We start from the raw sequence: 19,173 nt of genomic DNA, 5'->3' as shown, positions 1-19,173 counted from the left end.
CGGTGGTCGGGGGCTCGCCAAATGTCCGTCTTCCTCGCGTAGGTGGGCTGGGCGACGGATGGGCGTGCTGGCGGCGGCGGCGGCGGACGACGGTATTGCGTCGTTGCAGGGCCCCGGCGTGGTCGCGGAGGGGGACCTTGACGGCGTGTGACGGCGGCGTATGTCATCGCTTCTGGCTGGGGCTGCAGTAATTGTGGTTGCAGCTCGGGAACTCCAAGCGATCGGTGCACCTCTTCTTTCACGATGTCGGCGATCGAAGCCACTTGGGGCTGCGACGAAGGCAGGACCTTGCGCAGTTCTTCGCGCACAATGGCCCTGATGGTCTCCTCAAGGTCGTCGGAATCCAGTCCTTGGATGGCGTACTGCGGCGTGAGCCCCTGGCGGTTATATTGCAGGGTGCGCATCTCCGGAGTTTGCTCGATCGTAGATGCCTCTGTAGAAAACTCAGCTACGGTCTTCGGCGGGTTACGAATAAGTCCGGCGAAAAGTTCTTGCTTGACGCCCCGCATAAGGAAGCGGACTTTTTTCTCCTCTGACATTTCCGGGTCGGCGTGCCGGAAAAGACGGGCCATCTCCTCCGTGAAGATCGCGATCGTTTCGTTTAGCAGCTGCACTCTGGTTTCTAGTAGTGCTTGGGCTCGCTCTTTTCGCACGACGCTTGTAAACGTTTGCAAGAAGCCGCTTCGGAACAGGTCCCACGTCGTAAAGGTGGCTTCGCGATTCTCGAACCAGGTCCTGGCGGCGTCTTCCAGTGCGAAATAGACATGCCGCAGCTTGTCGTCGCTGTCCCAACTATTAAACGTAGCGACTCTCTCATATGTCTCTAGCCAGCTTTCCGGGTCCTCAAATGTGGAACCACGGAACGTCGGTGGCTCCCTGGGCTGCTGTAGAATAATTGGGGCTGCTCCGGCTGCCATTGGGGCTGTCTTCTTGGTCGTCTCTGGACGAACTACTCTGACGATCTTCTTGGTCGTCTCTGGTAGAATTCCGTGTTCCGGGGGCAGCTGCTGTAGCCGGCGGCTTGCTCGATGTTCCGGGACGGCGCTGGTGTTGTTCTTGCGGTCCGGGCTTGGATTACGGCTTGTCGGGGGCGTCCGGTACATGAACGTAAAGCACCTGCACCAGATGTCACATGGTGGTGGCGTTGAAGAATACAGTAGCAATACTGTGAAAGACAAAACTAAGTTTTATTGGGCTAACCTGTGCCCACAAAAACAGGCTAGACTGATAGCACAACGATAGCGGCGAACACGGTCCGCGATCGTCGAAAATCTGATCGACGGGTCAAGCGCGTCGGCTTTTATACATCAATCGTCGAATGTTCCAGACTAATCGTTGGGACCCGCGTGCCTTCCACAAAGTTCTACACCATTCGCGTCAGGCGATGAAATCAGATAACGTAAGGTTCGGCGACAACAGAAAGCGCATAGTAGCGTCGATATCTTTCCAGAAACTTCGGATACATGCAAGCGCGTCCAGCGCTGTGCGATAACATTTGTTAGGCGGCGAAACGTGGTCGCCCGATAAAGATAAGTACAACCTCAACCCTTCACGAAATACGCAGCTAGGGGGGCGTCTGCTTCCTTATGAAATATATTTATTTATTGATTTATTTATTATTTATTTCTTAAAAGGTTTATAATAAGAACGATAACTGCTTGAGGGCCCTATAGTGTTAGCCTGCAACACAGGATATCGCGCAAATCATGGCAGGGGTCTCCTTCCTCAACCGTCACGTAATACGACGCTAAGGGGGGCGTCTGCTTCCTTACTCAATTTATTTATTTATTTATTCATTCATTATTTTTTTCGGAACAAGGTTTATTATAAGAATGATAATGATCGAAGGCACTATGTGTTAGCCTGCAACACAGGGTTTCGCGCGAATCATGGCACGGGTCTCCTTCCTCAACCTTTCAGGTAACACGCAGCTAGGGGGGCGTCTACTTCTTAACACTTTAAAGATCATTTATTTACTTATATATTCGTTCAATAATTATTTCATAACGATGTTTATATTAAAAACGATAAATGTTTGAAAGCACAATAGTGTTAGCCTGCAACACTTGGTTTCGCGCAAATCATGGCACGGGTGTTCTTCCTCTACCCTCAATGTAATACGCAGCTTGGGGGGCGTCTGTTTTTTTATACAATTAGTTTATTTATTTATTCATTATTTTTTTCATAACGGGGTTTATTAATTAAATGATGATGAACGAAGACACTATAGTGTTACGCTGCAACACAAAGTTTCGCGCAAATCATGGTAGGGGTCTTCTTTCACAACGCGCCACGTAATACGCAGCTAGGGGCGCGTCTGCTTCATTACTATTTATGTTTTCTTCTTTTTTTATTTATTCAATATTTATTTCATAACAAGGTTTATCATAAAATGATAATGATCGAAGGAACTATAGTGCTAGCCTGCAACACATGGTTTTGCGCAAATCATGGCATGTGTCTTCTTCCTCAGCCCTCCATATAATACGCAGCAAGGGGCGCGTCTGCTTCATTACTATTTATATTTTTTTATTTATTCGTTATTTATATCACAACAAAGTTTATTATAAAAATGATAACGATCGAAGGAACTATAGGGTTACCCTGCAAAACAGGGTCTCGCATAATTAACAGCACTGGTCTTCTTCCTCAACCCTCCATGTAATACGCAGCTAGGGAGGCGTCTGCTTCATTATAGAAATTTTTAATTAATATTGATTCATTATTTATTTAATAACGAGGTTTGTTATAAAAATAATCAAGATCGAAGGCACGATAGTGTTAGCCTACAAAACAGGGTTCCGCGTAAAAAACGGCGTCTTCTTCCTCAACCCTCCACGTAATACGCAGCTGGGGGGGCGTCTGCTTCCTTAAAATATATTTATTTTCTTATTTATATTTTATTTATTTATTTATTCATTATTTATTTGATGAAAGGTTTATTTTAAAGAAGATAATGAGTGAAGGAACTATAGTGTTAGCCTGCAACACAGGCTTTCGCGCAAATAATAGCACGGGTCTACTTCCGCAAGTCTCCACGTAATACGCAGCCAGAGGGGCGTCTGCTTCCTTAAAATTTATTTATTTATTTATCCAATATTTGTTTCATACCGAGGTTTATTATAAAAATAATAATGATCGAAGGCACTATAGTGTAAGCCTGCAACACAGGGTGTTGCGCACATCATGGCACGGGTCTTCTTCCTCAGCCCTCCACGTATTAAGAAGCTAGGGGGGCGTCTGCTTCCTTACGATTTATTTATTTATTTGTTATTTATGCCATAACGAGGTTTATAATAAAAACTATTACTGCTTGAAGCAACTATAGTTTTAGCCTGCAACACAGGGTTTCGCGCAAATAACACACGGGTGTTCTTCCTTAACCCTCCACGTAATAGGCAGCTGGGTTGGCGTGAACTTCCTGATACAACCTATTTATTTATTTATTCATTCATTATTTATTTCATAACAAGGTTTATTATAAAAATGATAATGATCTAATGAACTATAGTGTTACCTGCAACACAGGGTGTCGCGCAAATCTTGGCACGGGTCTTCTCCCTCAACACTCCACTTAATGCGCAGCTAGGTGGGCGTCTGCTTCCTTATACGTTTTATTTATTTATTTATTCATTATTTATTTCATATCGAGGTTTGTTATAACAATGATAATGACCGAAGGCACTATAGTGTTGCCCTACAAAACAGGGTTGCGCGTACAAACGGCAAGTGTCTTCTTCCTCAACTCTCTACGTAATACGCAGCCAGGGGGCGGCTGCTTCCTTATAAAATATATTCATTTATTTATTTATTCATTATTTATTTCATAAAGAGGTTTGTTATAAAAATGATAAAGATCGAAGGCACTCTACTATTACCCTCAAACACAGGGTTTCACGCAAATAACGGCACGGGACATGTTCCTCAACCCTCCACGTAATACGCAGCTAGGGGGGTTTCTGCTCCTTATACAATTTAATTATTTATTTATATATTCATTATTTATTTCATAACGAGGTTTGTTATAAAAATGATAATCATCGAAGGCACTATAGTGTTAGCCTGCAACACAGGGTTTCGTGCGAATCATGGCACGGGTATTCTTTCTCAACCCTCCGCGTAATAGGAAGCTAGGGGGGGCGTCTGGATCCCTACAATTTATTTCTTTATTTGTTTATCCATTATTTATTTCATAACGAGGTTTATTGCAGAAATGATAATTATCGAAGGATCTATAGTGTAAGCCTGCAACACAGGGTTTCCGCAAATCATGGCATGGGTCTTCTCCCTCAACCCTCCACGTAATACGCAGATAGAGGGGCGTCTGCTTCCTTATAGAATTTATTGATATATTTATTTGTTCATTATTTACTTCAGAGCGAGCTTTGTTACAAAAGTAATAATGATCGAACGCACTATAGTGTTAGCCTGTAACACAGGGTGTCGCGCCAATAACGGCACGGGTCTTCTTCCTCAACCCTGCACGTAATTGGCAGTAGGGGGGGGGGGCGTCTTATTTCTTACAACTGTATTATTTATTTATTTATTTAATTAATTATTTGTGTATTTATTACTTCTTTCCTAACGAGGTTTATTACAAAGATGATAATTATCGAAGGCACTATAGTATTAGCCTGTAACACAGGGTTTCGCGTAACTAAAGGCACCAGTCTTCTTCCTAAAACCTCCACGTTAAACGCAGCTAGGGAGGCGTCTGCTGCCTTACAATTAATTTTTATTTATATTTTTATTCATTATTTATTTCATAACGACATTTATTATAAAAATGATTATGATCGAAGGCACTATAGTGTTACCGTGCAACACAGGGTTTCGCGCAAATCATGGCACGGGTCTCCTTTCTCAACTCTCCACGTAATACGCAGCTAGGGGGGCACCTGCTTCCTTAAAATTTATTTATTTATTTATTTTCTCATTATTTATTTCATAACAAGGTTTATTTTAAAACGATAATTATCGAAGGAAATATAGTGTTAGCCTGCAACACAGGGTTTCGTGCAAATCATGGCACGGGTTTACATCCTTAACCCTACACGTATTACGCAACCTGGTGGGGGGGGGGGGGCGTCTGCTTCCTTATACAATTTATTTATTTATTTATTTATTCAATATTTATTTCATAACGCGGTTTGTTATAAAAATGATAATGATCGAAGGAACTATATTGTTAGCCTGCAACACAACGTTTGGCGCAAATCATGGCTCGTTTCTTCTTCCTCAACCCTACACGTATAACGCAGCTAGGGGGCCGTCTGCTTCATTACAATTTATTTATTAGCTTGTCTATTTTTACTTATTTATTTATCTATTCATTATTTATTTCATGACGAGGTTTACTATAAAAATGATAATGATCGAAGGCACTATAGTGTTAGCCTGCAACAAAATGTTTTGCGCAAATTATGGCTCGGGCCCTCTTCCTCATCCCTACACGTTATACGCAGCTAGCGAGCGTCTGCTTCTTTACAATTTATTTATTATCTTATTTATTTTTACTTATTTATTTATTTATTCAATATTTATTTCATAACGAGGTTTATTATAAATATGATAATGATGGAAGGAAGTATAGTGTTAACCTGCAACACAACGTTTGGCGCAAATCATGGCACGTTTCTTCTTCCTCAACCCTCCACGTATAACGCAGCTTGGGGGGCGTCTGCTTCTTTACAATCTATTTATTAGCCTATTTATCTTTGTTTATTTATTTATCTATTCATTATTTATTTGATAACGAGGTTTATTATAAATATGATAATGGTCGAAGGCAATTTAGTGTTAGCCTGCAGCACAGGGTTTCGCTCAAATGATGTTACGGGTCTTCTTCCTCATCCCTCCACGTAATACGCTGCAAGGGGGCGTCTGCTTCTACACAACTGATTTATTTACCTATTCATTTATTTATTCATTATTCATTTCATAACGACGTTTACTATAAAATCACAATGATTGAAGGCACTATAGTGTTAGCCTGTAGCACAGGTTATCGCGCAAATCATGGCACGGGTCTTCTTCCTTAACCCTCCACGTAATACGCAGCCTTGGGGGCTTTTCTCCCGTACAATTTGTTTATTTATTATATTTATTTATTTATTTATATATCTATTTATTTATTTTTTATTTATTTTTTTATTTATTATTTCTTAACGAGGTCATTAATAAAATGTTTACTCCTTGAATGCACTATAGTGTTAGCCTGCAAGACAGGGTTTCGCGCAAATCATGGCACGGGTCTTCTTACACAACCCTCCACATAATACGCAGCTAGGGGGGTGTCTGCATCTTTACAATTTATTAATTTACTTATTATTATTATTCACTTCTTTATTTATTTAATTATTCATTATTATTTCATAACGATGCTTACCATAGAAATGATAATGATCGAAGCATCTAGTGTTAGCCTGCAAAAGAGGGTTGGTCGCAAATCATGGCATGGGTCTTCTTGCTAAACCCTGCACGTAATATGCAGCTAGGGGGGCGTCGGCTTGTTTACAATTTATTATATTATTTATTTTATTTAATCATTTATTATTTATTTCATAACGACGTTTAAAATTAAAACGATAACTGCTTGAAGGCACTATAGTGTTAGCCTGCAACACAGTGTTTCGCGCAAATCATGGCACGGGTTTTCTTCCTCAACCCTCCATGTAATACACAGCTAGGGGGTCGAGTTCCTAACAATTTATTTATTTATTTATTTATTCATGATTTGTTTCATAGCGAGGTTTATTATAAAAATAACAATGATCGAAGGATCTTTAGTGTTAGCCTGCAACCCAGGGTTTCGTGCAAATTATTTTACGAGTCTTCTTCCTCAACCCTCCACGTAACATGCCGCTAGGGGCATCTGTTTCTTTACGATTTATTTATTTATATATATATTTATTTATTTAATGATTAATTTATTTATTATTCATTTTATAAGGAGGTTTATTATAAAAATAATAATGATCGAATGCACTATAGTGTTAGCCTGGAACACACGGTATGGCGCAAATCATGGCACGGGTCTTCTTTCTCAACCCTCCACGCAATGCACAGTTAAGGGGGCGTCTGCTTCCTTGTACGATTAATTAATTATTATTTATTCATTCATTTTAGTCTATAATTATTTCATAACCAACTTTGCTATAAAAATTATAATGATCGAAGGCACTATTGTGTTACACTAGAACACAAGGTTTCGCGCAAATCATGGCACGGGTCTTCTTTCTCAACGCGCCAGGTAATACGCAGCTAGGGGCGCGTCTGCTTCATTACAATTTATGTGTTTATTTATTTATTTATATATTTATTTATCTATTTTTTTGTTGATTTCATAGCAAGGTAAATTGATAACTGCTTGAAGGCACTATAGTATTAGCCTGCAACACAGGGTGTTGCGCAAATCATGGCACGTTTCTTCTTCCTCAGCCCTCCACCTAATAAGCAGCTAGGGGGGCATCAGCTTCCTTACAATTTATTTATTTATTTACTTATTATTTATTGACTCATTTATTTATTTATTATTTATTTCTTCACGAGGTTTATTATAAAAATGATTATGATCCAAGGAAGTACAGTGTCAGCATGCAAAACATGGTTTCCCGCAAATCATAGCACGGGTCGTCTTCCTCAGCCCTCCACGTAATAAGCAGCTAGGGGGTCGTCTGCCCCCTTATTATTTATTTATGTATGTATTTATTTATTTATTTTTGTTTCATAACGATGTTTATAATAAAAACGATAACTGCTTGAAGGCACTATAGTGTTAGGCTGCAAGACAAGGTTTGGCGCAAATCAATTTTCTTTTGCCAGCTCGCCAGCGAAAGAAAATTGATTTGCGCCAAACCTCCGCATCGGTCTCTCTCTCTGGAGGACGCTCGCATTTGGCGACGCCTCCAGGGAAACAATTATACATCACCACGTTGGATCTACTTAACACAGACGAGGGACTATAACGACGCCCTCTGCAAAATTTGTACCCAAAAAGGTACGCTAGACCATATAATATGGGAGTGTGATGGCTCCCCAGGGGCCAAGGAAAACATTGACAGTAGAGAAGCCTGGGAGGCCTTGCTCCAGAGCGAGGCTGAAGACGACCAGCGTCGTGCAATCCGCCTGGCCGTTGAGGCCGTGAAGACTCACAGTCCTCAACGCGCGGGGACTGCTTCGTCCTCCCCCCTACCTACGTGTAGGTTAAGAGGCGGGCACCCCAGCTCGGTGGAACAAGTTTTCAATCAGTCAATCAACGGCGCAAATCAAGGCATGGGTCTCCTTATTCAAACCTCCACGTTATATGCAGCTAGGGGGGCATCTCCTTCCTTACAATTTATTTATTTATTTATTTGTTGATTTATTGATTTACTCATTCATTATTTATTTCATAAGGATGTTTATTAATAAAATGATAATGATCGAAGGCACTATAGTGTCAGCCTGCAACACAGGGTGTCACGCCAATCATGGCACGAGTCTTCTTCCTCACCCCTCCACGTAATACGCAGCTAGGGACGCGCCTGCTCTATAACATCTCTATAACACTGAAGCTAAAGCGCCGGATAATCTCGATCATCGGTGGCTATATTCCTCCCAGGGGAAGATTTGACTCTGGACACCTGAAACTTGTTCTTGACTCTTGCCAAGGACCTCATATTATTGTAGGCGATTTCAACGCGCACCACCATCTTTGGGGTAGTAGCATCACAAACCTTCGAGGAAGACAACTTCTTAACTTCACAAGCAGCAATGATCTTGAGATCCTGAACGATGGCTCACCAACATTTCTTCGTGGCACGACGTACAGCAGCTGTCTCGATTTAGCTATCGCTTCACGATGCCTTTCGTCTTCTGCTGCCTGGTGCACAGATGCTGAAACGTATGGCAGTGATCACCTACCTACTTATGTACAACTGAGGTGGTTTACAAGACTTCCAAGTTCTCATACGCGTCGCACTGACTGGGATGCGTTTCAGAACAAGCTAGAAGAATCTTGCAACTGTGTAATTTCACCGAAAGAGATTGAAGCGCGCATTAGAGCAGCAATGCACGCAACAACACGCATCATCGAAACTTCAAATTCAAGAACATCCGTTGACGTTATATATGAAGAGCTGCGGGCAGTCCGACGTCGCGCCGAGAGGAAATACAGGCGAACTAAATTGATATCAGACTTGAGGACGTCACGCCGTGTGCAAAAGAAAATTCAAAGATACTTAGACAAGCTCGACAGACAACGTTGGAGGTCATTTTGCACCAGCCTGGACCCAAGAAAACCGTTGTCCACAATATGGCATGTTGTACGAGCACTACCATCTCCTCCACAACAGCTACGTCCCTTCCGAGCTTTGGCTATCATCCAGACGCGCAGTGAGAAGGAAATCGCGGAAGATTTCTGTATACACCTCTCTGGATCTACAACATCGGTAGCTTCAGTGCTCAGGTGTGCTCCTCCAACAATGGACGATCGCCTCGACCTCCCATTCACGCTGCAAGAGCTACGTGCAGCGATTTCCTCCTCAAGACACTCAAGTGCGCCTGGTCCTGATGGCATTACCTATTCTACCTTGCGCCATCTAGGCCCTCGAGCGACTGAAGAGCTCCTGGCTTTATACAATCTCTCGTGGTCCTCGGGAACTGTGCCTGCGCATTGGAAGACAAGCAAAATTGTGGCATTATTGAAACCAGGGAAGACACCCCATGCTATGCTTTCCTACAGACCTGTGGCGCTGGCCAGTTGCATAGGTAAAACCATGGAACGCATGGTTTTGACGCGCCTGGAGTGGTTTTTGGAGAAGCGTAATATATATCCAGACGCAATGACAGGTTTCCGAAAGGGTAGGTCGTCAATCGACAGCGTCATTGACCTAGTAACAACTGTTGAACATCAGAAACGTCGCCGTCGATTAACGGCTGCTGTCTTTCTAGATATCAAGGGTGCTTTTGACAACGTTCTCCATGATGCAATTTTAAATGCCATAGAAGAATGTGGCGTCGGGGGACGTATGCATCAATGGATAGCCAGTTATCTTCAAGAGAGAACGATATTCATGACAACTCCAGACGGGGAAACAAAGAACCACCCCGTCTATCGTGGAGTGCCTCAAGGAGGTGTATTGAGCCCAACCTTATTTAATATCGTTCTCATCAGACTGGTCAAAGAACACGCAGGCGCAGTCTCGGTCTCTGTGTATGCAGACGACATCTGTATATGAACCACGAGCTTAACGCGCTTACAAGTGCAAACGAAGCTGCAGCGCGCGGTGTCAATAACGTCGACATACCTAAACAGTCGCGGACTGCAGCTCTCACCGGAAAAAAGTGCAACCATGGCATTTACACGAAAGTCAATGGCCTGCTACCCCGTTATGATTGATGGGAAGATTATACCTTCAGTAACCCACTACAAGTTTCTCGGAGTCATCATCGACCGTGACTTATCTTGGTCGAAGCACCTCTCAGGATTAAGAAAAAAGCTAGACAGCTTTACTCAGATCATTCGGCATATGTCTGGAAAATCATGGGGGCCATCCAAGTCATCTCTTCTGCAGCTCTACCAGGCACTTTTTGTTGGCTACTTCCGCTACAGCGCGCCTGTACTTTCTCGGGTTAGTACAACTGCTGTACGCACACTTGAAAGTGCTCAGGCTCGCGCACTGAGAATTTGCCTAGGACTACCACGATGTGCGTCTATTTGGGGCACTATTGCAGAGGCACGTGCGTGGCCAGCTCGAGTTTATCTGCAACATGAGCCATTGCGAGTGCATCTAAGGGTACTGACTAGACACAGGAACCATTCACTCACGAACGTCACAAGCGTACGGCCTGTGTCCGCCTACTCAGAAGCCGTGTTGTCGCAGCAAGACTTATTGCCGTCGGACTTCGAACCGTATGACATACCCGAAGTTCCACTCTGGACATTGGCAAAGCCAACGGTGAGGCTCTCAATCCCTGGAATAACGAAGAAGTCGAAGATGCCGCTTGCTGGCCTCAAGCATTTCGCGCTATCATACATTACTTACATGTATGGATATTACGAACATATTTTTACAGATGGTTCTGTGACACAGACCTCTTCCGCGGCGGCCTACACTGTGCCAGGAATGGGGATCGCACAACGGTTCAAGATAGGACACAGGACGTCGTCTACAGCAGCTGAGTTGGCTGGAGTTCGAGAAGCAGTTCGCTGCATACTGCAACAAAGTCTCGCGAAGTGGACAGTGTTCTGCGACTCAAAACCAGCACTGCAACTCATCAGCAATTATATGAGTGACAGAACCGCATATAGTCCCCTGGTTTATGACATCATGTATCTGCTTGCTGAGGCGTCTCATTCCGGACATACCATCGTGCTGCAGTGGATTCCTGGCCATTGTGGAATAGCTGGAAACGAACAGGCTGACGCAGAAGCAAAACAGGCACACACTGACGGAACTATTATACAAATTCATTTTTCCCGGTATGACATTAACGCCTTGCTCCATACCTCCCTTAAAGCTTCTATGGCGCAACATTGGGACAACCCCGAACATCGACAAGAGCGCCTCCATAGACTTGACGCTGGATTACAATTCCGGCATCCACTTCGGTTGCGGAGAAGCCAGGAAACGCTCATTCATCGATTACGGCTGGGTGTGGCATACACCAATCGATACCTTCACAAGATTGGACAAACACGGGACCCTGAATGTAGCGTCTGTCACACTCTCGAGACAATAGCTCACGTACTTTGCGTGTGCCCTCAATATGCGGCCGAACGAAGAAAACTCAAATCTACAGTTGACAGCTTGGACTCCCGCCCCTTTTCAGAAGAAAAGGTTTTGGGCGCGTGGAGGAGTGTTGACTGTGCCCAACGTGCCATAAAAGCACTTTTGAACTTTTTAAGTGAGACCTGTTTAGACGATCGCCTCTAGAAGCTGTGAGACGTGTAGTCAGTGCGAAATGTGTTTGCATGCGCAAAAACTTTTTGTGGCAAGATTACTTTTTGTATGGACAAGATTACTCTGAGTGTATTGAGTCTCCAGTGCGCATCCGCATATTGGCCAACGTGTATATAGTATCTCATTGTACCATATCATCATCATCCGCCACCTACCTTTCCCTGTATTTCCCACTTCCCCATTCCCCAGTGAGGAGTAGCAGGCTAGAGACACGCTCTCCAGGCCGACCTCTCCTCCTTTCTCTCCATTAAAATCTACTCCTCCTCCTTATTTATAAATTTATTTATTTATTCATTATTTATTTCATAACGAGGTTTAATATAAAAATGATAATGATCGAAGTCACCATTGTGTAACCCTGGAACACAAGCTTCCTTATACAATTGTGGCGACACACTCCGCGCATATTTCTGCGCACCCTCCGTCTTCTTATCATACGGCCGAGCATAACACAGCTGCACGCTGGAGTGCGTGGCCGAAAAAGCATAGCGCCACCGCCGCGTCACCCGAGATATGCGTCACTGACGGTGGCTATAAAAACAGGCTGCCTGGTTGAGAAGGACCACTTTGTACCTTCCGCTACTGGGACGAACGTTGCGTTGGTATGCCCGTCCGCTGCCATCGTTAGTCGAATAAAGAGGCGTTACGTTTTTATGTTGGGATTCGTCCTTCGGCAGACAGGACATCCCGCATCTGGTGACCCGGACAACGAACAAGAACGCATCGCCATGGACGAACAAGACGCCCTTCAACGACAGCTGGAACATCTCAACAGACAGCTTCACGCGCTGCAAGAGGTGATCCAGAAGCAAGAGCAACAGCTTCAGGAACGGCACGACCGTTCCGTGCAGCAGCATCCTGCCGGCTCCGCCGAGGACGTCAGAACCCGCACGGCGTCTGTCGTGTCGCTGTCAAGTTACCGCCGTTTTGGGCCGACTCGCCTGAGGTATGGTTCGCCCAAGTCGAGGCCCGGTTCTCCCTCGCGCACGTCACGCAAGACCGCACCGCTCGATGCCCGCTACGCCAACGAGGTCCGGGATATCCTTGCCAACCCACCAACGGCCAACCTTTACGAACACCTCAAGCCGGAACTCATTCGCAGCCTGTCACTCTCGGAAGACCAGAAGGATTGCGACAACTTCAGTCCGCAGAACTTGTCGAGCGCAAGCCTTCGCAGCTCCTCCACCACATGCGTGCTCTCGCGGGCAACATGGAAGTCCAGGATTCCTTACTGCGAGCACTTTGGATTCAACGACTTCCACCGCACGTCCAGGCCATTCTGCAGGCTCCAGCATACGCTACCTCTCGACCAACTCGCCGGAATCGATGATCGCGTCATCGAGGTCTCTTTGCCGCCGTTGTCGCCTACCGTCCAGGCTGTCACCGCACCACTCAAACACCATAGAGCGTGCGCGCCGTATCGACGATATCAACCGACAGCTCAGCTCCATTCAACGACGCCTGGATCAACACTTGCCGACGCGCCACTCACAAAGCCCTGGCCAGAACACTACCCTCTCGCAGCAGCCTGGTGACGACGACAGGTGCTACTACCATCGACGCTTCGGGGACAGAGCACGGCAATGACGACCACCCTGCTCCGCTAGAAATCAGGGAAACGCCAACGGCAGCTCGTAGCCACGGCGGCGAGCTGCCAACCTGGAGGCCGTCGCATCTTCGTCACGGACCAAATTGCAAAGCAGCGGTTCCTTGTCGACAGCGGTTCCGACATTTGCTGCTACCCGCGAGCCCACCTTCAAGGACCCCGTCCTTCCACGTCTTTCGAGCTCAGCGCGGCAAACCGGTCCACTATCAAAACTTACGGCTCGCTCCGCCTGCACGTCCAGATTAAAAACCTACGCCGTGACCTTCATTGGAATTTTGTCATCGCCGACGTCACAAAGCCAATCATCGGCCCAGACTTTTTGGCGCTCTACAACCTCCTTCCGGACTGCCGCCATGACCGTCTCATCGACGCGACAACGGGACATTCTGCGCCAGGACAGCGAACGACTACCCACCAGCCAAGCATCAATGTACTCAGTGTCGAACATAATTCACCGTACCACGCCGTCCTCGCCGAACTTCCCGGTTTGACGTGCCCCAGTGGGTTGCCACGTGACGTGCAGCACACCACCTTGCACTACATCCGGACCAGCCAGACCCCCCGGTTTTCTGTCGCGCCCGTCGCCTTGCCCCGGACCGCATGCGCGTAGCCAAAGCGGAGATCGAAGCCATGCTCCAGGAAGGAATCGTCCGCCCCTCCGACGGCCCATGGGCCTCGCCACTTCACCTCGTCCCTAAGAAGACCGAAGGCTGGTAGCCTTGTGGGGACTACCGTGCCCTCAATGCCCGCACAATTCCGGACAGGTACCCCGTTCACCACATACAGGACTTCGCCCATTGCATTTCCGGCTGCCACGTTTTTTCCGTGCTAGACTTGTTCAAGGCCTACACGCAGATACCCGTCAATCCGGACGACGTCCCGAATACGGCAATTATTACTCCTTACGGCTTCTTCGAGTTTCCCTTCATGAGCTTTGGCCTGAGGAACGCTGGACAAACCTTTCAACGCTTCAACGACGAAGTCGTCCGCGGCCTCGACTTCTACTTCGTCTATCTTGACGACATATTGGTCTTTTCCCGCCACACCGACGAACACCATAGGCACCTTCGTCTGCTTTCCCAACGCCTCGATGACCACGGCCTACTCGTCAATGTCCCAAAGAGCACGCTCGGCGCTTCAGTCGTCAAATCCCTCGGCCATGAAGTCTCATCAGAGGGAACTCGACCCTTACCTCAACGCATCTCAGACATGCAAAATTACACTCAACCAACCACCGCTAAAGACCTTCACCGTTTCCTCGGCATGCTGAACTTTTACAGGCGTTTCTTGCCACACGCAGTCGACTACCAGGCTCCCCTCCATGATGCCTTGGCTGGTCTACGAGAAAACCAACCCGTCACGTGGACCCCGGCTTTAACGGAACTTTTCAAAAAATGCAAAGCTGCTCTCTGCACCGCCACACTTCTCTCCCATTAAGTGCCAGACGCTCCCTTGGGGCTTTTCACGGACGCCTCTAGCATCGCCGTAGGCGCCGCCCTTATGCATCGCGTACACAACACCTGGCATTCCTTGGCGTTCTTCTCCAAGAAACTCTCAGCTCGCAAAACGACCCCTTCTGCGGCCAGTCCCACCGACGAAACCACGACCCGCACCCCGTCGAGTTCGCCAGCTTACTACAGAGAACTTCTGGCAATATATGAAGCAGTTCAGCACTTTCGCCACATTCTCAAAGCACAGCACTGCACTATCTAGACGGACCATAAACCTCTGACCTACGCCTTCTCTCAACACCGCGACAAACTCCTGCCGGTCCAGCAGAACCAGCTCTCGTTCATTGCCCAGTTTACCACCGACATCCAACATGTCAGCGGGACGGACAACGTGCCCGCCGACGCGCTTTCACGTGTGGCACCTATCAGCCCTTCGCAGATAACAGCTGATGTCCTCGGCGAGGCTCAGACCACAGACGCCGAACTGCAGGAGCTTCTTAAGGGCGGGTCCTCACTACAGCTGCACCAAGTCCCCATACCTGAATCGACAACGACTATCTACTGCGACACGCAGTACCCTTTCCCATCGCCATGGCTTCTTCAGCCAGCTACATAATCTCAGCCATCCCGGCATACGCGCCCCTACACGCCTCGTGGCCGACCGCTATGTCTGGCCCTCCATGCAGCGGGATTGCCGCACCTGGGCGCGCTCTTTCAATCAATGCCAGCGCGCTAAAGTCAACAGGCATGTCACTTCACCACTCGGCGCATTTCCCCAGACCTCTGGTCAGGTTCAACACGTCCACCTTCATATCATAGGACCGTTGCCTCCAGCTGGACGCTATCGCTACTGCCTCACCGCCATCGATCGGTACACTCGATGACCTGAGGCATGACCCCTCGAGGGAATCACTGCGGAAGACGTCGCCTCGGCCTTCTTTGCCGGCTGGATTGCCCGCTTCGGGCCCCCTCGTCGCGTCACCACCGACCAAGGACGACCGTTCGAATCGCACCTTTTCCGGCTGCTCGGGCTGACCATCGGGTTCGAACGCTCGGGGACCACCAGCTACCACCCATGCGCCAACGGGATGATCGAGCGTTTCCACCGACAGTTCAAAGCAGCCATCATGTGCCACCCGGACTCAACCTGGCCTGAAGCCATCCCAGCCGTCACCCTAGGTCTTCGCGCCACCTTCAAGCCCGACATTCAGGCTACACCCGCAGAGCTCGTCTACAGGGAACCCCTCCGTCTCCCAGGCGAATTTCTTGCTGCACCGTCCGCGACGTCAGATCCCACCGATTTCATCGCACGGCTCCGACGCACCATAGCTCCCCTCCGCCCGTCACCTGCAGCTCACCACTGTAAGACCGCCCCCTTCGTATTAAAGGATCTGGCAACGTGCTCGCACACTTTTCTCCGCGACGACAGCGTCCGCCGGCCTTTACAGCCACCTTACAGCGGACCCTACCCAGTTCTCCGTCGCGACGACAAAACCTTCAGCCTGCGCATTAACGGGAACGCCGTCCGTGTCTCTATCGACCGGCTGAAGCCGGCCTACACCGATTCCGCCGAACCAGGAAATACAGCGCACCCGCAGACGTCCATCCACGACCGCCGACATCGCAGCCTGCTTCTGTCGCTACACGCAGTGGGCGTCGGGTACGCCGCACAGATTTTTACAAGCCCTGAGGGCTCTCCACTCAGCAGGGGGGTGTTGTGGCGACAAACTTGGCGCATATTTCTGCTCACCCTCCGTCGTCTTATCATCCGGCCCAGCATAACAGCGCTGCATGCTGGAGTGCGTGGCCGATAAAGCATAGCGCCACCGCCACGTCACCCGAGGTATGCGTCACCGACGGTGGCTATAGAAACAGGCCGCCTGGTTGAGAAGGACCGCTTTCTACCCTCCGCTACTGGGACGAACGTAGCGTTGGTATGGCCGTCTGCTGCCATCGTTAGTCGAATAAAGGCACGTTTATAGTCCGACGTTATCGGCGCGCGGGCGAGCGTTGTTCGCGGTCAGTCACGCTACGTCGGTTGCGCTGCGCCAGCCGACATGCCATCCCCTCTATACTTCACCGCGCGCGCCGTCGGCTGCTGTCTTCGGAGCATGCGCAGAACGTTCGCCAAGTCGCGCGCCGCCCGCAAAAGCCGTCTGCGGAGTTGTGTTGGCACCTTTTTCTTCGCGCGCAATGCATTGTGGGTAGACGCGGTCGGCGGCGCCGGCGCGCGAATGGAGCAGGAGCCGAATTTGCGCCGAGCCCGTCGGGGCGCGCTGGAAGCCGCCGGTTACGTCGGCGCTGCAGTGCGTCGGACTATAGACGGAGTTGTTTTCGCCAACGTAACGTAGAGTGCGCGAGCGCGCGCGTTACGTCGCACTATATTTACGCCTTAAAGAGTCGTTACGTTTTTATGTTGGGATTCGTCCTTCGGCAGACACGACATCCCACACTATTTATTTATTCATCATTTATTTCCTAACGAGATTTATTATCAAAATGATAATGATCGAAGGCACTATAGTGTTACCGTGCAACACAGGGTTTCGCGTAACTCAAGGCACGGGTCTTCTTTCTCAACGCGCCACGTAATACGCAGCTAGGGGCGCGTCGTCTTCATTACTATTTATTTATTGATTTATTTATTTATTAGCGAGGGAAATATGATAACTGCTTGAAGGCACTATAGTGCTAGCCTGCAACGCAGGGTTTCGCGCAAATCATAACACGGATTTTCCTTCTCAACCCTCCACGTATTACGCAGACAGGGAGGCATCTGCTTCCTTACAATTTATTTATTTATATATTTTTTATTATTATTCATTTTATAACAAGGTTTTTATAAAACTGATAATGATCGAAGGAGCTATAGTGTTAGCCTGCAATAGAGGGTTTCGCACAAATCATGGCACGGGCCTTCTTGCTATGCCCTCCGCGTAATAAGCAGCTAGGGGGGGCGTCTGCCTCCTTATACAATATATTTTATTTATTTATTTATTTGTTATTCATTATTCAATTCAAAACGAGGTTTATTATATTAATGATAATGATCGAAGGCACTATAGTGTTACCATGGAACACATGGTTTCGCGCAAATCATGGTACGGGTCTTCTTTCTCAACGCGCCACGTAATACGCAGCTAGGGCGCGTCTGCTTCATTACTACTTATTTATTTATTTATCTATATTTTTATTGATTGATTTCATAGCAAGGTAAATAGATAAATGCTTGAAGGCACTATAGTGTTAGTCTGCAACACGGGGTTCCGCGCAAATCATGGTACGGGTCTTCTTCCCCAACCCTCCACGTTATCTGCAGCTAGGGGGCGTCTGCTTCTTTACAATTTATTTATTTACTTATTTATTTATTCATTATTTATTTCTTCACTAGGTTTATTATAGAAATGATTATGATCGAAGGAACTACAGTGTTAGCCTGCAAAACAGGGTTTCGCGCAAATCATGGCACGGGTCGACTTCCTCAACCCTCCACGCAATACGCACCCTAGAGGGGCGTCTGCTTCTTTACAATTAATTTAATATTTTTTTATTTATTTCATAACAAGGTTTATAATAAAAACGCTAACTGCTTGATGGCTCTATAGCGTTAGCCTGCAGCATAGGGTTTCGCGCAAATCATGGCACGGGTCTTCTTCCCCAACCCTCCACTTAATAAGCAGCTAGGGGGGCGTCAGCCTCCTTACAATTTATTTATTTATTTATGTGTTCATGAATAATTTGATAACGAGGTTTATAACAAAAACGATATCTGCTTGGAGGCACTATAGTGTCAGCCTGCAACACAGGGTGTCGCGCCAAGCATGGCACGGGTCTTCTTCCTCAACCCTCCACGTAATACATAGCTAGGGTGGCGTCTGCGTATTTGCAATTTATTTATTTACTTATTGATTTATGTATTCATTAATAATTTCATAACGAGCTTATTATAAAAATGATAATGATCAAAGGCACTATAGTGTTAGCCTTCAAGCCAGGCTTTGGCGCAAATCATGGCACGGGCCTTCTTCCTCAACCCTCAACGTGAAACGCAGCTAGGGGGGCGTCTGCTTGCTTGCAATATATATATTTATTTATTTATTGATGATTCATTTCATAACGAGGTTTATAATAAAAACGATAATTGCTTGAAAGCACTGCAGTGTTAGCCTGC

This window comes from Dermacentor variabilis, chromosome 5 (genome assembly GCF_050947875.1).
Source record: "Dermacentor variabilis isolate Ectoservices chromosome 5, ASM5094787v1, whole genome shotgun sequence".
NCBI classification, from domain to species: Eukaryota; Metazoa; Arthropoda; class Arachnida; order Ixodida; family Ixodidae; genus Dermacentor; species Dermacentor variabilis.
This window is presented reverse-complemented; position numbering follows the sequence as displayed.